Below are 8780 nucleotides of genomic sequence, written 5' to 3'. Positions count from 1 at the left end.
TCACCAGTCCTGTCTGTTTCATGGATCACCTGCCCCTGATTTTTGCTTTTCTTGTTCACACAAGCACACATTTTTGTTGTCTGTCATTGTTTAATAAAAATAGTTTATTTGAAAACCTTCATTTGTATCAACAATGCTTAAATTCGTTTTTAATCTGTTATAGTTTTGATAATGTGTATGGCTTAATATTAAAATAATATTCTTAGTCTTAACATGATAATGTTTCACGTTGTGGTCCTGGGGTGGCCACTTTCATTAGAAGAAGTGAGCTAGCTTAAGCGAACTCTGAACGGACCGCCACGGCAGACCTCTTTGCGTGATCACGAAGGTAGGCTAATGGCTGAATCAAAATTTATAAGCAAAATCACGTGAATCAATAGCCTAATACAGCCCAGTTGTGCTAAAATAAATATCATGAGACGTCCATCATCAGATGAATGATATGGAAAAGTAAAGTTAGAGCGCTAAAGCCAGTGCTGCTACCCATGCGAACATGAACACTAAGCTTTTCCCTCCAAAAATATAGCCTAAAACTTGTCTCCAAATGCAAAACTGACATTAACAAAATGCAATAACAGCTGAAAAAGTACTTGGGGTGTGTTTTATTTTATATTTACCGTTCAATAATGCAATCGCTGCTGTCTGTCCAATAGAAGAACATGACAGCCAGCGTATGTTTTAGAACTATTGGGGCTTACATGAACCACGTGACAGCCATAGAGGCGACATCAAAGAGTGTCGCAACTCTTTCTCTCTATGGCTCTGTCCTAACCTAGTTAGGAATAACAAGATGGCTGCAGAGAGGAGGAGGCCACGCACTTTTCAATGAAAATATGATGTATTGGAGTTACAGTAAATGATGACGGAGTTGATCAAACAATAAAAGTTTGATCATCAAGGGATCCTTTTTCGAACTGACTTTTAAGAAATTTTATAGCAGTGAAATGAAAGGAAAGTAATAATTACATTGTTGCTGACTGGGAAAAAAAGCAGCAGTGCACCGGTGATGACTTGAGCTCATCAGTCCACTGTAAGCAGGGTCTCAATAGCACTATTGTGGCACTGACCACATCAAATACAGTAGTGGCTAAAAGTGATGTGCAGAGTTTTTATTTTTAATTTTTTAATGACCCTACAAGTTTGCTTAAACCATCAAAATATAAGGAAAATGGTGTTTTGTTCATCCCTCATATTTACATTTTTTAAAAATATATAAATATAAAAATAAACTTAGTGAAGATATTTATCTGACAAAATTATTTCAAGTCAAGTCGCTTTTTACAATACAGATTGTTTCAAAGCAGCTTTAAAGTGATAACAGGAAAATAATGCAACAAAGTTAGTTTGGGCTGTACAGCAGCTCTAGAAGAACATAGTGCCATTGTACAGCTTAAGAAAGTTCGATGATGATTCATTTCCATTGTAAAAGCTCATTAGTCATTAGTTATCTATTTAGTTCATTATACAGTCGCTCTGGAGAAAACAGTGATGTCTTCGTTCAGCTCAGTTCAGTTCAGTTCAGAGACAATGGTGTCATTGCAGGCAGATCAATAATATTTTTGAAAAAAAGGCCTAACTACAGCTACAGGTAAAAAAAAAAAAAAAAAAGCTTACAGGAGAAAAAAGAAATTATACATTGTCTGTAACATAGTCAGTTATTAATATTTCATTGTCCTCTCTTGTTCATTTGTTTGACAGCCTTGGCTAAAAATGATGTCTGTACAGTTTGACATGTTTCATTGTGTTATCACAAATAAACAATTGACTCTAAGCACAACTACACAATACGCGTACAAAATCTTTAACACATTTTTAATACTATTTGAATAAAGGGTGAGTGTCAATTTTCCTTGGCCTCACTTTTGGCCAATACTATATGGCAGTTCATTGACTTTCCAATTGATCTTCAAATCTCGCAGTAGAAATAAAGCCCCTTTATTGAGTATTTCGGGCTTTCCTGAGTTGTTGGATCCATTGATGGAACTCATGTTTGCATAATTGCTCCAAGCCTCCAACTGTAAATGAGGAGACACGCATCAATAGAAAAGGGTTTCCACAGCATAAATACTAATTCGTGATAATTTTGCACAATGCACTGCAAAGCATTTTTTAAATAAATTTAAATATTAAAGCTGCAGTGTCTTAATTAAATGATTTTATTATAATTCGTTTAAATGATTGGTGTCATGCTGCAGTGACCTCACCCTTGCAGGCTCACTATTGGCTGATTCAGTGGTTGAGGGCGGCCATTTTGGGTTGACATCACTGTAGTCCTTAGTTTTCAACACTTAAGTCCCACTTCACTCAGCACTTAAAGGGTTAGTTCACCCAAAAATGAAAATTCTGTCAGTAATTACTCACCCTCATGTTCAGTGCCGCTGCTAGCCATTTTGGTGCCCTAAGCATAATTCCTTTATGATGCCCCCCACCCCGACCCCGAGAAAAAAAACGTTTGTTTTTGCCAGTTTAACTTTATATTACCAAACATAAAACTCAATACCAATAACACAATAGCGGCATCACAGTATAAAACTTAAGAACACTAAAAAGAGAAAGTAAAATCTTCACAGCTTTGCTGACTTTGTAAACATATGTAGAATAGCCAACACACACTACACATTTGAAAGTGCAAACTTTTCTTCAGTAAACAGAATAGCAAAATAAAAAAATTCTTAAAATAATCCAGACATGTTTTTCCCAAATTCAATGTCACTTTGAATAAATTACATTTATTAGACAAAATATTCAAACAAAGAATCTCATACTGGAAAAAATTATAAACATTTAAAACTGAAAGCATGGCAGCCAAGGAGTTCTCCCCCTTTATTCCTTATGTATCAACTATTTGATAAATATAATATAATATAATATAATATAATATAATATAATATAATATAATATAATATAAAAGCATAATAGAATGAGGTGCAATAATGCACACAATTAAACAGTATTGTTTGCTTTATATCATTCATAATGACATTTTATATTTTTTATATATTTAACAGGAATTGTTAGCCTACCATGTGCACTGAACTGACTGCTAATGTTAACTGTTACTGAGAAAGTATCAACCACCGTCACGTCAAAATAAACCATAAACTACTGCTCAATATCTAAAGAAAGATAGTAAAGAAAGTAACAGCTAGCTGGCGTCTGTTATTTGTATTGCTTTGTATTAGGTAATGTTTAACAGTAAAATCTCAATTTAGCTTGCACCGAAGTTATAAGTTAGAAATAACATAAGTCAGCAAGTTCGAGGCGCGTTAGCAGCAGCACATGCAGCACATTTCCCGTATTTAAGAATGATTAAACATGGACTTACCTGCAAGTGATGCACGGGCATCATCTCGCAGTTTCCTCTTCTTTCTTTTCTCAGATCCTAACTCCTGCTGTCTTTTAGGGGCCATTTCCAAAAAAGTTGCCTACTGTCTGTCTGTCAAACTTCGTCCGCGCGAACGCCTCCTTCGCAAAGGCGCCCGCGCAAACAACCGGCACGGACCATGCAACGCGGGGGGGGGCAGTACTTTCTAGACTAGAGCAATTAAATTATCTTGTTCCCCCTTTTTTGTTACATAATAATGGCTAAAATGTGCCTAATAATATTTCTATAGGCTAATGAAATAATATCGGCATTATAATTTTTTTTTCATTAGGCTATTTTTGGTGCCCCCTCAGCACTTGGTGCCCTACGCACAGCGCGTGGTGGGAGCGGCGGCGCTGCTCATGTTGTTCCAACCATGTAAGTCTTTCGTTCATCTTCGGAACACAAATTAAGATATTTTTGATGAAATCTGACAGAATTTTGACTCCTCCATAGGCTTCCAGTGTGACCGAAACTCACCGGCCCAGAATAGTTATTAAAACATCGTTAAAATAGTCCAAGTAACTACAGTTGGCACTACATTAAGTTTATCAAGCGACGAGAATACTTTTTGTGCGCAAAAACAAACAAAAATAACGACTTTATTCCACTTTTCATTTCCTTCTCTCTGGGCCTCGTAGTGTTTTTGTGCTGCGCGTCTGTGTTGCACGTCATCACGCAACACACACATGACCGGCGTCGGCCAATAGTGAGCCTACGTGGTGACGTGTAACACAGACGCGCTGCGCAAAAACACTACGAGGCCCAGAGAGAAGGAAATGAATAGTGGAATAAAGTCGTTATTTTTGTTTGTTTTTGCGCACAAAAAGTATTCTCGTCGCTTGATATACTTAAGATTGAGCCACTGGAGTCACTTGGACTATATTAACGATCTCTTTAATAACTTTTCTGGGCCAGCAAGTTTCGGTCACATAGAAGCCTATGGAGGAGTGAAACATGGCTCAGATTTCATCAAAAATATCTTAATTTGTGTTCCGAAGATGAACGAAGGTATTACGCGGTTGGAACAACATGAGGGTGAGTAATTACTGACAGAATTTTCATTTTTGGGTGAACTAACCCTTTAAGATTCAGTCTTATACTTTACTGAAAGCTGCTTTTAGCTGCTTTATAAAAGTCTCCTATAGAAATGTCCTACTCTTTACTAAGTATTTTCTGACACTTAAGTCAAAGCTTAAGACTATTCTTAAGAGCATTTCTTAGAAGTTTTATACATACGGGCCCAGGGCCCGTATTCATAAAGAATCTTAATGCAAAGAGTAGCTCCTAGTGACAAAATTCTAAGAAAATTCTTAGTAATGTGGGCGTTTACTCTTAAATTTAAAGAAAAAATCCTAGTAAAGAAAAAAGTAATTCAGAAAGCATCTTAACCCTTAAAGTCCCTGTAAAGTCAAAATTAAGTATGTGTTCTGAGTTTGTCACACCACAGAAAAATGTGTTATTAGCCACCCAGCCAAATTTGAATGATAAAAAAAGCCGGCAAGTACATAAAATAAGCGATCAAAATCTTGAAAAAATGAGCAGTAGTCTCTGCTCTCAAACGCTGGGGGCGTGTCCGCTGGCTGCGCTGAAACCACGCCCACTCGCGGGAACGCTCGCAAGGATGCTCCTAGCAGCTTATTTGTTTTGCAAAGCCATACATGTTCGAGCCTGGACTACCTACTTTAATTATAACATAAGCACACAAGGCAACTTACACTCATTGGTGGGCACGCACTGCCGACGATGGCACCAGTTGTCGGCGCGACGGGAGGATGAAGGCCGAGGCGGGAGATAGTCGGTTCGGCCACATTCACCAGAAACAGCGGATTATCAGTGAATGAATCCCAGTTGTCTGCGACGAAAGTTTATAAAACTATCCCGTGTAAAATGATCACTACAGAGGCGGGTTTTGGCGGTGATCCTTAGCTCTCCATCAAGGTGGCTCTTCACAAAATTAATCCACCTCTTGTTGATATGATAGTTTTTCGGAAATTTAAATAAGGACACCGATCTGTTTTGTACGTGATCGCATCCAGGTAATACGCATTTCCGTGACGAAGGCATAGCTAGCTAGCAAACTGTAGGATGTAGTAGTAACTAACTAATAGTACTGACAGACAGTAATAGTAACTCGCGATTGAGTTGCAAACTGATGCGAATGGGCTCCAGTGCGTCATCAAGTAGGGGCGTGTCCAAGAGATCAGGGGCTCCAGTGCGTCATCAAGTAGGGGCGTGTCCAGGAGCTCAGGGGCTCCAGTGCGTCATCGAGCCCCCGTTTTAGCCCCGCCCAAAAAAACCGGAACACAGCAACGGTGAAAAACTGTTTAACGGTCTAACTCCACAATTCAGTACTTCACAGTTCACAGTCTTTGTAATATGATTTAGCAATACATTTCTAACATTTATAATGTGTTTAGAATTTTTTTTAGAATTGCCTTTACAGGGACTTTAAAAGAGGTCTTAAGGTCAAAATTGTTAGGAGCACGGACAAGGACTTTTAAGAGGCTTAAGAGTTTCTTTAGCAGAGGAGAAAATGGCAGAAAGACGAAGAAGGAGAAGAAATGTGTTGCAGACAATGGATGACAGTGAGTTAATAAGACGCTTTAAATTAGATCATGCAGGGATCATGTTTGTGACAGATCTTTTTAGAGACACGCTAATATCTCCACAGCGCAGAAATGCCATAGCGCCCGAAATGAAAGTAATCACATTACGATATTTGGCAACTGGGAAAATTCCATGTTTGATACATTAAAACCAACATTCAAACCACCATTTAAATAGACATGCCAACAATCAGTGTAATTAGAAAGAGTGGAACAATTTTTATCATTCTAAGCCAAGCAAATACCTTATAGGAAATCAACAGCATGGTTAATAAAATAAGGATTTATATATATGATGTGTGTGTGTGAGAACGGTCAAATAGGAAAAATTACGCATGTAATTTCAAAGTGAAGGCTTAGAATAGACCCTATACTTAAAATCACTTTTTTCCCCTTCTTGGACAACCAACCAATCACAGTCTTCAAAAGATTGTGTCATACATAGCAACGGGGTCAACCCCGCCTTCTTACTAAGATAAAAGTTTTTGTCTTTTCCTTACTCAGAGTTGCTCTCAGATCAGTCCCGAATTGCTCTTAAGCTAAGACTCCTACGTAAAAGTTTTTAAGCTAAATTAAGAGTTTTCTGAGAGGATTCTTAGAATCTTTATGAATACGGGCCCTGGGGCCGTATTCACAAAGAATTTTAAGGCTAAAAGTAGCTCCTAACTGGCGAATTTAGGAGCAACTCCTAAAAATAATGGGCGTGTCACTCGTAACTTTAGGACTCCTAATTTTTTTGACAGTTATTCATCATCTTCCGTCCTTCGCACTTAGCGCACGCATTCTCAGACCTGTCACCTGTCAATCATCATCGTAGGGGAGGTGTTTGGAATCATTCCCGCGTTACAATCATCAGCCAATCAAGGTGGTCACTTCAGTCAAGCTCGTGCATGAGTGATGACGTCATCCATAGCCATAGGCGCCGATACCGTGGGTGCTCCGGGGCTCGAGCACCCACGGAAAATACCGAGCACCCACGTGTGCCAGACTGCCAGTAGGCGCTCTGTCTACATTCATTTAAAATTAATCATTGCAGTCGGTGATATGTGAAGCGTCTGTCACACTGTGATTGGTTATGTCGCAGTCAGTCGAGTAGTATCGCCCATAGATATCTATGGTATCGCCTGCTCCATATCCACCAATCACAGCGTTTCTCGGATGAAAAGCCTCTTTAGTGACCCTGCTCTGTACGCAGCTACAGCGCAGTTCTTTTAATTCTGTTCCTTCTGAAGAATTAACCGCAATGGTGAGTTAACAAATCTAATTTTTACTGTGTGGACTTGTGTGACAGAGTCCTGCGCGGGTTCGGGTAGCCTACCCGCAAATTTTGCTCAAACTGGTGCGGGTCGGGTCGGACACGGGGGAAACACGGGTCTAACTCTAAACATGGGTTTAAAACAATCATGTGCAAACGTACAAATATATGCACATCTTTAGGAACACATCTACAAAAATATGCCCGTATTTCAAGTTAAAAAAATAATAATTTAAAATCCACATCAGTTTATTTGTGCCCACGCCCTCCCAACTTTTAAAAAGTCATCATAACCGCGCGCGCACGCGATCTGCTTGCAGTTGTCGAGATGGATGCTGATGAGTTGAAGAAAAGAATAGCTAGATGGTAAAGTTGTCGACAAAACTTTGCTGCATGCATTTTCGTGTTGGATAGCCGCAAATGTGGAACTTTATCGCGGAGGAAGAACGCAGATAACTGTTACTGTGGTAACAAACCAAGCAGTTCTATCGAACAGTATTTTTCAAATTTAACACTGTTAAGTGTCGGCCGCTGTCCATTTCCTAAGGTTCTGAAGTGCAAAAAAATTGACTTTTTTTTTTTTTTTTTTTTTTTTTTTTAAGGGCGTACGCCCATGAGCACCCACGGAGGAAAACATAAATCGGCGCCTATGACCATAGCAACAAAAGGTGTGTTCGACATCGGCTGCGGCTGGATGCAACCGATCGGCGAGAGTAGCCGCGTGCAGGCGGGGAGGAGCTGCAAACGGAGACGTGAAGTCGGACACTTTCTGGTTCCCGTAGTGACCACTCACGTGGTGTTTGCATACTTTACCACAGCTGCAGTGAAATGCAATATTTGCCAAATAATACACAGATGTTTCAGAGACATTTTCATTCAATAGCCTACTTTATGTACTGCTTCATACAGCGTCTGTTTGAACAAGAATAAAGTTCAACATAAGCAACTATCAATGAAGTGGAGTCTACGTTTTTTAAGCAGTTTTAATTTGATAAACATGACACAATATAGCATGACAACGACATGAAAAGAGTGTTCACTGTTATAATAAACTGATTTGAGAGCTTTAGAGGAACTAAAGGTGTTCGAAATAAACACGAAACACACGTGATCGTTGTCATGCGGTGAATCCAGCCAATCGTGGAACAGCTGTGTCGTCATCAGCCCACGTGCAGCCCAGTGCAGCCGCTCTTGAGAAGCTGCACAGGCTGAGTTCTCCGGCTACTCTCGAATTGCTCTCGCGGTACTTTGATGGCATACGTCACAGTCACGTGGCGTCGGCGCTGTATCAAGTCGGACAAAATTTCTAACCGGCATGCACTGCTTTAAGTCAGCCGCCGATCGGTCTGCGCAGAGCTGCATGAAGTCGAACAAGCCTAAAGACTCACTCTTTTAGAGTAGGAGTTGTCATTTTTCTTTACTAAGAGTAGGTCTGAAAGGCCTTGTGAATAACTTTTAAGAGAAAACTCCTAGCTAAAATCTTTTAGTGCGATTAGGGAGTATAGTGGTAAGATAAAATGCTTTGTGAATACAGCCCCTGGCCATAGACTGT

This window comes from Scardinius erythrophthalmus (genome assembly GCF_964197995.2).
Source record: "Scardinius erythrophthalmus genome assembly, chromosome: 1".
Lineage (NCBI taxonomy): Eukaryota > Metazoa > Chordata > Actinopteri > Cypriniformes > Leuciscidae > Scardinius > Scardinius erythrophthalmus.
Note: the sequence above shows the minus strand (reverse complement) of the source record.